Source organism: Lissotriton vulgaris, unplaced genomic scaffold (genome assembly GCF_964263255.1).
Source record: "Lissotriton vulgaris unplaced genomic scaffold, aLisVul1.2 SCAFFOLD_1480, whole genome shotgun sequence".
Lineage (NCBI taxonomy): Eukaryota > Metazoa > Chordata > Amphibia > Caudata > Salamandridae > Lissotriton > Lissotriton vulgaris.
In genome coordinates this window covers 1-12088 of record NW_028243024.1, presented here as the reverse complement: position 1 = coordinate 12088, position 12088 = coordinate 1, and positions in this window count along the sequence as shown.

Below are 12088 nucleotides of genomic sequence, written 5' to 3'. Positions count from 1 at the left end.
TGACTGCTCGTGCCAAGCTAACTAAGGGGTGAGCAGGGGTTATCTTGGCGTGTAACTCCTTTGCCCTGATTAGAGTGGTGGTTTCTGCCTGGCTTTGGCGCAAGCCTCAGCCAACCAGAAATCACTTGGTTTCCGACAGGCTTTCCATGCCGGGCTTTCTGACATGGAAAGCCTGGCAGAGAACAAGTATTGGGGCTCCTAGCAGGGTCCCCTTCTCCTTATGGCCTCCAGTTGAGTGCTGAGGGGGCACCTACGGTGCCTTCCTGTTAATCCCGGCACCACGTAGCAGGCACCCCAAAGTGCCTGCCACGCGATGCAGGGAGTAACACAAACTCCCATTTCTTTATGGGAGCTTGTGCTACAGGCAGTTTATGCCCGCAGCACAAGCTCCCATAGGGAAATGGGAGAATGTAACCACACCATGTACTGTTGCATCGTACTTAGGCGATCAGGACCACCGAGCGGAGGTTGGTCGGTCCTAAATCTGCGGTGATGTCGGTCAGAATCAACTACGACTGACATCATAATGGCATGGCCCTTAGGCTTCTATTCCGAGTAGCTTGGTAAATTGAACCTGTTTGCATGGGTGTCACAATAATGACTGGGTCGGAGTACTCCTCATGCATAATGTTCTCCAGGTAATGTTAGCAGCTCAAAAGCACCAATATTTACCAGGTAAAAAGACCTAGTAAATATCGGGCCTTGCAGATTTGGTGCATAAAACAATAACATCCTCACATCATTTCCCAATTCACTAGAGAAAACTTACATTAGGTTTTGTTTATAACACTGGTAAATACGGATCTCTAGAGTATAGGTATTTCATAGGTGAGATAAATATCACACCGATACAGGGGTGATCATAACCATGGCCTAAATGTGCTTAAATAACACTATTTGCCTTTCTCTTTTGACAAATGCCCTTTTGGATACTGCAGGACTCCCTTCCAAAGATAGTTTGAAATCCCGTGAAGTCTCCTTTGAGAAGAAAGAGTCCCAAAAATCAAACTGAAACGCCAAAAAATGAATTTCATTCTCTAAACCCCTAACTTAGTGCTCTATTTTCCACACAAATTACTGTTATATGAATTTCAGTTCCACTCTTCTAAGTTGTCGATACTAGAGGCTAGAGTTAGGCTCTCTGCCTCCAAGGAGGGGGGGGGGGGGGGGGGCAGGAAAACAGTTGGGGGTAAGGCTAAGACCCGATGTATTTGCAGGCCACCCCACCTCATATTCTCAATGGTGAATAATTCAATGAAATTGGCTTTGATTATATAGTTTTCGCTAAAAGAAGATAGGATCCCACTATAAAGATTCACACGGTGAGAAATCCAATCCTCTGAGTTAGAGTAATCTATCATATGCTGTGCTACACAGAGTAGTAGTAGTAGTTTCTTTATTTGATTTTATGAAAAAAAAATAAAAGCACATTAAATCGTACAGACACAATTAATAACATCAAGTCACCCATCCCAAAGGTGATATTGATCATGTTAAAAATAAATGATTGACTAGATTACAGAATATCCTTATATTGCCAGAACTAATAACTTCAGACATATATTTTCAGGTTTTATAATAAAACAGAATCTACTTTTCACATATGATCGATTTATAGTGACACTTATGCATGTTGAAGTTATGATTTCATAATTTTCTTGAGCTATATTGAGCTCTTTATTCCATTTTTCTGAGTTCTCTATCCATTACATGAGATTTTAAATCGTAAAATGGAGAGAGGCCTCTGATTCATAATTGGTATAATCTTTTTATTGCTTTGCATAGTGTGAGGAAAGTTTGAAGGCAAGTGACAACCTCATTCAGCAATGTGAAATAACAACTATATGTATTAGAAGTGGTTTAAAAGTCTAATTGTTAGTCTGGACGATGTTGACAGAATCTGAAGTTTTTCTCAATCTATCTGGTCGTTAGCCGAAGAGGATATTCCATAGTGAGCAACAGGTCTTAAGTGGCCAATTATCACTTCATTGTGACTGCTTCACTCCAAAAAAACAGATTGGCACACACATGAAGTGAATGTTTTTTAAAAAGCACACTATACCCGCTAGCGGACTTGCGCTAGAATCCAAAATTATTCTGTTGGGCATCATGTATAATCTTGGGTATCCTGGAGAACCCAGACAAAGGTTCCCATGAGATACTTGAAGGTAAAAAGGGACATTGCATGCCACTGGCAAGATAACCACCCCCCTCAATGACATAATGGATCAACAGGATGAGTCTATGTGCGGCTATGGAGAAACTGGTATACAAAAGCTTGAGGGGCTCACTGTAATATTAGAGGATCTGGGAGCCCTGAGCCTGATTAATGGTTGGCATAGAGTGAGCACAAAATCCGGGGCCGAACCAGGGGGTTAATGATGGCATTATAAAATACTTATACAACTTTATCAATGGCACTACAGGTTGAGGGATGGGCGGGCAGACTACTAGCACGTTTGTCTATTGTATTACTATACAGGTTTATTGGAAAAACAACATTAAAAAGTGTTATAAAAATCCCACAATGTTCCTCCTCGGTTGTGGGGAGGCCAATTATTTCCATAGTGTGTTGCAGGTAATGTTTACAATAATCAGGTGCATTACGTAAATTATGCTTTGCATGACAACTGTAAGCGAGGTATGCCCCTGAAGGCCAATGTCAAACAAGATACAAACAAAGTATTTTTTTTCAGTCTCTAAAGTTGTACGTGAACATTGCTATCAAATTTTAGAAATTGGGTTGTTGGTTGACTGGGGTGTGAACCCTGGTCAAGCAACAGCCACAATCTCTTGCATGGTGAACCACAAAAAGCTGCTAAATGAACCTGTGCTTAACCCAGGTTGCTTGGTACACAAAGCAGTCAGGCTCAACTTAGAGGCAATGTGTAAAGAACATCGCTATCACAGTGTTCGAAATTGGGTTGTTGATTGACTGGGTTGCGACCGCTGGTAAAGCAACAGCCACAATCCCTTGAACGGTGAACCATAAAAAGTCACTAAATTAACCTGTGCTTAACCCTGGCTGCTTGGCCCAAAAAGCAGTCAGGTTTATCTTAGAGGCAACGTGTAAAGTATAACTTAGAGTCACTGTGTAATGTATTTATGCAGCACACATATGGTAATAAAGTGAAAACACAACACAAGAAAGATCACAAACCAATGGAGAAAAATAGAGTAAATGCTAATGCATTATTTGACACCAAAACAGCAAAAGTCCAATAAGTAGAAGATTAAAGATTTAAGATTATATTGAACATACCACCAAAAAGCACAAAGCACCAAAAATGGGTATCTGGTCGCGCTAGACCGGGTCAAAGTCAAAAGTTCATGCTGACCTATATGGAGTGCAGATACCTTTTTGGACCCTCTAGTGCTGACCCAGAGGTCCGCTTTCTCATCAAGCTTCCTGGCGTCAGCAAGCTTTCTATCTACCAAGTGTTGGTGCAGCACTGTAAAACAGGTATTGAGCAAGTGCTCCTTCAGAATTAGGGTGTGTATCCCAAGGAAACCATCCACTCTGCTGCCCCTCACCCAGGACTTTAGTGTCTTGCAGGAATAATCTAAGAAGTCCACCCAGGACTAGTTTGGGAATTTGCGACTGTCCTTGAACCTCTGACAACCTTTTTCAGGGGTCAACCTAAATTTGGAAAGAAAGATGGTCTTCATGAAGGCATACTTGGTTTAGTCCTTTACCTTTAGTGTAAGACGTATGTCCTTCCCCACTGTGAGCATTTACCTTCACAGGCTACCCCAGGTACTTCTCTGGAACCTTGTGTGCCCTCAGAGCTACCTCATATGCTGAGAACCAGTTTTCTATATAATTTCTCACAAACTAACTGGGCACCAGGTCCAATTATGTGGGCCCTCACATCTCCAGGAGGCATTGCTGGACTCCATCTGTTTTGGTCTTGGGTCCAGCTTCTTGATATTGGGCTCATGGATCAGTCTCCTCTCTTCCATTGCAGGTTTCTTTTCTTCCTAGGCTGTTTCAGCCTCCGGCTTCTCCTTCTCTAGTTTTAACTTGGCCAGCTCCATCTTGAACTTTGGCTCCTCTCACCTGTCCCCTAGCTCGTGTGGGGTCAGGCCCCTGGCAGACACACTAATCCATGCCCCATCCTAAGCTTCTGGGGAATCCTGGTACAATGCCGGAGTTGAGGCCTCTCCTGGTAGCTTAGGATCCTGGTCTGGGCCCTCTTTCTCCTCATACTCTGCTTGTGCTCCATCCTCCTAATTGTCATCCAAATCATTCTATCCTGAGGTTGTCTGCCACCTCAGCACCTCCTCAAAGGCCATGAGAGCTACATGGAGATCCTGTTTAGTAGCCCTCTTGTCAGTTTTCAGCTTCCTCTGTTTGCAGAGTTTCAGCAGCTCTGCTGAGGGTGTCAACGTTATACATCTCCATCTCCTTAGTGCAAAAAGGAAGGTAGGGCACTTAAATTTAGAAAATAACCATTGGAAAACTAAGAAAGAATTTAAAATGGATCACTCTGATGTCAAGGTAGTTCTCTTGGAATTTCTTGTAACTCAAATTACTGTATGGTGCTGCACAAACCCATGCCTGATCTACACCAGATGAACTTGCAGGTATCTGTTTTCCAGGTTTCAATTCTGTAGAAGTTAGATAATTTAGTGGAAATCGCTATGTAGCCAAGAGGGAGTGAATCTTTGATTTTAGGATGGTTCAGCTAGTTTGTTTCATCCATATGAATAATGCAATTTAAATAGGCCTAATCTTTTTTTGTCTTTTGAATTCCTATTGAAGGTTTCATGTGAACTATAATTAGGAATAACCTCGCTGTCATTTTCATGCTTCAAGCACTGAACATTTTTCTTTGAAGAGCTATCAAAACTTGCACTGTATTATTAAATAATGATATCGAAATGAATGCTTTCCAAGACAGTAATTGCATCTTGTAAAATCTGAGTTGACCACGAAGAACAGTTGTGTCAGTTTCAAGTGCAAAAGACAAAATGAAAAAAAGAAAATATAAGTTTGGTCTTGTTCTATCTCGATCAGTTTATTGACTTTTGAACTAGATTCGTCGTTAAGGTCGTTTACCTGCCAACCCCGATAAAGTATTCAAGTTGGATGCGATACACACTTCACCTTTTTTAATTACTTCTTTTTCGTACAATCTATTGATTTGGATTTTTTTGTGATTCAGTTATGTTTTTCTTTATATGGCAGCCAATGCCTTTGGCAAATCCAGCAAACGTCAATTCGCCTTGCACAAGTTTATACTTGAATGTTTATTCCCTGTTCTCTTTGTAGACACCTCGCTTCTAGAATTGTATAGTTTAAATTAACAGTGAAAACTCACTAAATGTAGTTTTCACTTTTTAGACACGCTACTCTACGTAGTTTCTTTTGTTTACTGTGCCATCATTTACTTCTTCTTCTAATGGGTTATGTGTTTTTTACTCAGTTCTCTCGATCTTTAAGCACATGTTGAGGGCTATTTCTCTCAGGAGAACCAGCAACAAATCGATGGGTCAACTCTGTTATTCTGTTGATCTTTCTGACCGGGAGAGAGAATATTTATAGGACTTAGAGTATCTGAACTTGGTGAAGTGGCCAGCACCCAGCAGCCAGACTCAATATATTCTAAATTTGTACAAAGGTGGGGGCATGCTGAGTATGATGAATCCACTGTCAGAGAAGTGGAAATATATGATGGTGAAGATAGAAATGCAACACCAAGGTTTGGAGCAAAATTCAGAGCCAGCAACCCTCAGGTTGCCTTTAGTACAAGGAATGATTATACATGGATATTATAAGTAATCAATGATAAGTAGTCAATAGTATGATACCAGAATGTTGTAGTCAGAACATCGTCTGTCCTAAATATCGTTTACAAAGAAATTACACATTTGGAGTTAGTAACTGAAGATGCACACCCAGTGGGAAGATAGATATTTTTTTAAAGAATGATGAAACAAAGTCATGGTAAGCTGGTGTAGGCAATGCACCAGCAACATGGACGATGAATGTGATATGCGAGCTTCAATGTATTTTTACATAACCCATAAATATTCTTAAAGTTGTATGGCACTAAGGGCTCCTAGCGTGCTGCAGTTTAAATTAAAACACAACAGCAACACGTGCGAGAAAAGTGCTCTGCTTTGTTAAAAAAATACTTGTATTCAGTAGCTGAATCACCCTTAAGTGTGCTATGTAAGCCCACAGTATTTGGTATCTAATGTATATAAGTGGGACATGTTAAATGTTGGAGAAAGCTATGGAGTTAAAGATGACATCCATTATATGCTGTTTGTCACTATGTATGTCATGTTGCAATTTTCCCGAGTCGCCTGGTTGGGGAAATCATTTCTGTGCCAGGAACATGCCATTAACTTTGTTAAAAAGTGCTTCCCAACCATTTGCTGATTCCACAGTGCGAGTTCTGTCGACCTTTTTCCCCCCCAGGGTGAAAACAAGCCGGAGGTCCCCTGGTTGACGGCGCTAAACCTTGCGGCACTGCGATAGCCATGTACAGGTCTCCCCGAGGAAGAGCATACCCCAATGGTGTTCGGGGACCCTGCTGACAGAGGAGGCTGGGGGTGACTCCACTGTGCTGTGCAGTACAGTGCATGTGCCCACTGAGACTCACAGCGCTGCTGGTTGTTGATATCGGGCATTAGGGCCTACATCGGCCTTCCTGTGGGGGCATCCTGATACCAGCCCACCCTGTTGAAAGCGAGTGTGAGGGGCCCCATTGCTGACTCTCCCGTGAAGGGAACCCCCCCCCCCCCGACCCCCCCCCCGCTTCCAGTCCTTCCAGTCCTTCCTCTGGACCGCATGGTCCAGAGAACCGCGTATTTATAAACATCCACTGAGGAAGAGACAGGACCTACTCTCGCAATTGCCCAGAGGATTATCGGTATCTCTCCTGGTCACCCACTAGAAGAGGCCTGCCCTGTGCCTAACTGAGAACCCACGCCATGGGTAGAGTTCGAGCTAAGATGCTGGATGGCCGACAGGGACCAGACCCCGCCTCCACCACGACAGAACTTGGTAGTTGCCCTTCCTTGCCTGGGGCTACGTCCACTGAACTTATGGTGGGAACACCCGATAAGCTGGACCTAATTCTTAAGGAAATCCGCGACTCCAGGGTGGCACTCAAACAACAGATTGGTACGCTCACCACCTGCCTTACTCTACTCAGGGCGGACCATGGTAAGCTGGCGGACACGGTCAAGGATCACAGACAATCCCTTACTGACCTGGCTCACAAGATGGAGACGAACTCGTCAACTCTGCAACAGCTGCAACAGCAGGTAACATGACTCCTGGATCGGGTGGAGCATGCGGAGGGCAGGAATAGGCCAACAATGTACGCGTCATTGGTCTGCCGGAACGCAGTGAGGGAGGTCAGGCAGCAGACTTTATGGAGGCCGGGTTCAGGGACCATGTAGCACCTGAGGGACTCTTTCCATACTTTTGTGTCGAACGGGCCCACAGAATACCAACTGCACAGCCTAAGCTCGGTGCATCGCCTCGCCTTACCCTTTGATAGTAAAATTCCTCAATTATAGGGACCGCAACGCTCTGCTGCAGAAAGCAAGAGAATTAGCGCTTATCCAATTTGAAAACCACTGTATATCGTTGTACCCCGACTATACCATCATGGTACAGAGGCAGAGATCGTCCTATCAAGCAGTAAAGAAAAAGCTTCAGAAAGCACAACTCAAATATGAACTTCTACATCCCGCGCGGCTGAAAGTTATTTACGGAAAAAAAAAACACTTCTTCGAGAGCCCAGCAGATGCAGAGGAATGGATGGAAGTCATGTCCCTGGGCCCCAGTCCGCACAGCCACTCTGATTCTTCATCCCAGGGCTTGGACAGGCTCTCTAAACTGTGCTCTCGTTGACCTCAGAACTCAAACCAGAGCGAAGGCAGCACAGGACTATCGTGAGAACCACAACGAAGTGACCAGGAAGGGGCCCTTGCGGTTGGCGGTGCTTTCTGAGAAGACTCAAAGAAAATCCTTACGGACTTGGAGAACAGTACCCTGAATTTTGACTCGGAACACAGTATCACTCTCTTCTCCATGATTACACCCCGGGCAGCAGACGACATCATTGATAACTAAACTGTAGGCGAATATGCAATGACTATGGACATATTGTTTTGTGCTTGCTCCTCTGAACAGTGCAGACTCCTAATCCTGGAGCACACCATATCCTTTTTTCGTGATTGTAAATGTGTATATGACTAAACTTTCACAGCCTGAGCAGTACCATAGAAATTTCAATTGTTTGATACATTGATACATTTATACATATTGAGCACCTCTCTCTATATTTGAATGGAGCTCTGCCTCTGCGAGAACTCCGGCCGTCTCCTCCAAATGCTTGCGTAGGATGGGACCACTGTTTTAGACATATCTAACTGTCACCCCCCCCCCCACGCACAGGGTTCTGAAGAACTGCCCAGTTGGGAATCTTGCTATAACCATAACCATGAGTAGGGGCGGCAGCCTCCCTCCTAGCGTACGCACCGTTATTTTTAATGTCATTTTTGTACACTATTGTTGGCCCCAGTAACGTTTGAGTCCTGAGCCAGGTTTTGTTATTGTTTTGGGGAAGGGGTCGAGGTCGGTTTACTGGCCCCACGTATACTGGGGCTACATGATGCACATAGGGACATGCCCAGAACAGTTAATACTCTTGGGTCGAACAACCTAATCACATGGAATGTACGTGGACTGGGGGCGATCCAGAATTGACTCTGTATACATTTATATCTCCTTAGGCACAAATACATGTAGCCTTCCTACTGAAACACAAAAAATGCATAAAAAATAGATGGGACAGATTAACTCTACTAAATATTCAGCATTTGCAAGAGGAGTGACCATTTGGGTACGTCAAGAGGTCCCATTTCTTGAACGCTGAGTTGATGGCCAAGGAAGATACATACTATTGAAGGGTACACTAGTTGGTTCCTTGGTGGTCCTCGGCAGCATTTATGCCCCTAACTTGATCAAGACTGGTTCCTATATCAACTAGGAGTGGCATTGGTGGACTGGGGTGGTATCCCCTGGCTGCTGGGGGGAGACTGGAACGCTGTATTGGACACTACTATGGACAGACCACATCCTCCCTTCATGGCACTAACACCAGCAAACTGGCTGATCTGTTCACTACTTGGGCCGATGGATGGGCACTCTCTGATGCATGGCGCTGCCTACACCCTACTCACAAAGAATACTCATTTTATTCTCAAGTGCATAGTCTCCATACTAGAATCAATAGATTTGTCTGCTCTAGATCCTGTATCACTTAGATCTGCCAGTCCACATACCTAGCAAAAACCTTCTCCGATCACAACCCTCTAGAGCTCACACTTAACTAAGGTAATGTACCTATCCCAGTGCCCACCTAAAAGTTGCACGCAATTATTAGAGGATTCCCCATTTCGTACTGACCTTTCCAACACTATCACTAACTGTCCGAGAATTGGAATACAGCCACCTCTAATTTAATCAATTGCAACGCCCTGAAAGTGGTGATATGGGGGGCACCGATAGGACAGTTGGAAGGGGCCCGACAGGAAACACACCAGCGCTGACTGCAAATCGAACAACAAAAGGACACACTCGAACAAGTGGCAGTGATAGACCCTGGGCAAAGAGAGGCATTGCAGTCTGCCCGAATAGAGCATTCTGAAACACTAGAGACACTGCAGACAATAGACTATATAGCACACCAACAACGCAAACATACAGAAGCAGACAGGTCCGGTACATTGCTGGCCTGCATAGTTAGGGATAGACCCGATCCGCCGATAATAACCATAATCTGCACACCTGCAGAATATATAGTCACTAACCAACGAGAAATACACTTTTTTGATCACCTTAATGCACTTTATGCACCACCTCCTCCGGTGCAGGCCCCTCTATGGCAGAGTTTTTACAGGATCTTCCCTTTCCGGTACACCCCGAGGATGTACAAAAGGACATAGATGGCCCCATAACCCAACAAGAAATCCGAACTGCGATTAAGGGTCTGAACCATAACAAGGCGCTGGGGATGAACGGACTACCCATTGAATTTTACCATACATACTCAGAGACCTTGGTACCTACACTGGAGTCAGTATACAAAGCCGTCTTTGAGACTGGTTATTAACCACATTCCATCATGCAAGCACTGGTCACATCGATACCCAAACCAGGACGTGATAGCTTAGAACTATCTAATTATAGACCCTTTTCTCTATTAGCGACTGAATATAAGATTTTAAGTAAGGCCCTCGCCAATGGGATACAGCCACGTCTCAATACACTCGTACATAGTGACCAATGCGGTTTCCTACCGAATCACAGTACATCCCTTAATACAAGAAAGTAACACTACGTCATGAAGGCCACTCCACAGGTTTACCAGTTTGTGGGATGCATAGCACTAGACTTTAGACAGGGCTTTGCTTCCCTCTCCTGGGATTTTATGTTTGCGGCTCTACAACACTTTGGATTCCCGGACACATATCTCAAATGGGTACGCTTATTGTACACATCTCCCACAGTTAGAGCACCTACGGGCAGTTACATTTCAGACCAATACACGATCTATAGGGGTACAAGACAGGAATGCACGCTATCCCCCCTACTGTTTGTTCTAGCGCTGGTGCCCCTAGCTATAGCGCCCCGAACATCGGCGGATCGCCTGGGAATCCCTATTGATGGTGCGAACCACCTAATTTCTATTTATACAGACGACATTCCCTTGTATTTGCAGGACCTGTGAGCCGACAATGCTCCTATACCCGATGTATTTGGTAATTTTGAACGTCTTTCTGGTTTAGCTATAAACCCTGGGAAATCTACAGCCTACTCCTTCCAGGAAACGCCATACCCACATGACCTGCAGTTTTGGGACTTCACCCCACCGGTGAACCCCGTTACTTTCAAATACTTGGGCATCCAGGTCTACAGAACGCAGTGGGATCAAATCGAAGGCAACATAATGTGGGCTATTACGGCCCTTCGTGCTAGTGTGGTCTTCTGGTCCACCCTGCCGTTGTCGGTGATGGGGCGGATCGCCATCTCGAAAATGGTGATGCTCCCTCGCCTACTATACTATTTTGTGAATCTGCCCGTTGTTATACCGCAGTCCATTTTCAACACACTGAACACCATATTGGTGACCCTTATCTGGGCCACAGGCCACAGACGAATGAGTCTGCGGAAGCTTCAACTGGGGACCCGGAGTGGCGGCCTGGGAGTTCCGGACTTCAGAGCCTATTATTACGGCAGTCAGCTCCAATGGCTATCGTCTTGGACAGCAGGGAGAAATTTACAGGAAATAGGGTATACACCTTGAGATAGATACAGGGGCGAGTTGCACTCACAACTATTGCCTAAAGCCAAGATTCCCGTAGATGGCTTCCCCATTACTGAAAACTGCACTACAATGCTGGAGAAAGCCCGTATCCTATACCTCTCCGGTGACCCCTTACGCAATGAACATACCCCTCTTAGGCATTCCCACAGCACAAGGCAAACTCACAAAGGCCAGAATACAGGACTTGGAGGACGCAGGGGTGGAAGACATTGGAGCGTCCTTCGGGGATGGTACCATGCTTGATCATGACTCCTTCCTTCTGGCCACGGGCGCTTCCCCACGCCTCTATTTACTACACGCTGCAGTGTCCCATTACATTAGGAACGCTTGGGCCCCACAGCGTAGTGAACCCTCACAACATAGCCTAGTGCACCTCTTATACTACTTGGCACCTGGTTCGTTGGTTATATACGGGTATCCGGACACATTCAGCAATTACACTCAAGGCTCTTAGAGCGCAATGGGCCGGGGACTCTAATGCTGAAATCACTGACAAGGATTGGAAATGCATGCTAGAACGCCCCAAAAAGGTTTCAGGTAATGCAAAATCAAAGTTCATCCAGACGATGGTCCTTCATAGATTATATCTCACACCGAAGAGGATTCAACGAATGTTCCCAGACTCCTCGCACTGCTGCCCTCGCTGTAAAGGAGATGAGGCAGACTTCTTTTACATGGTATGGTCCTGCCCTTGCCTTCGGGACTACTGGGTGGGAGTCCATCAATCACTG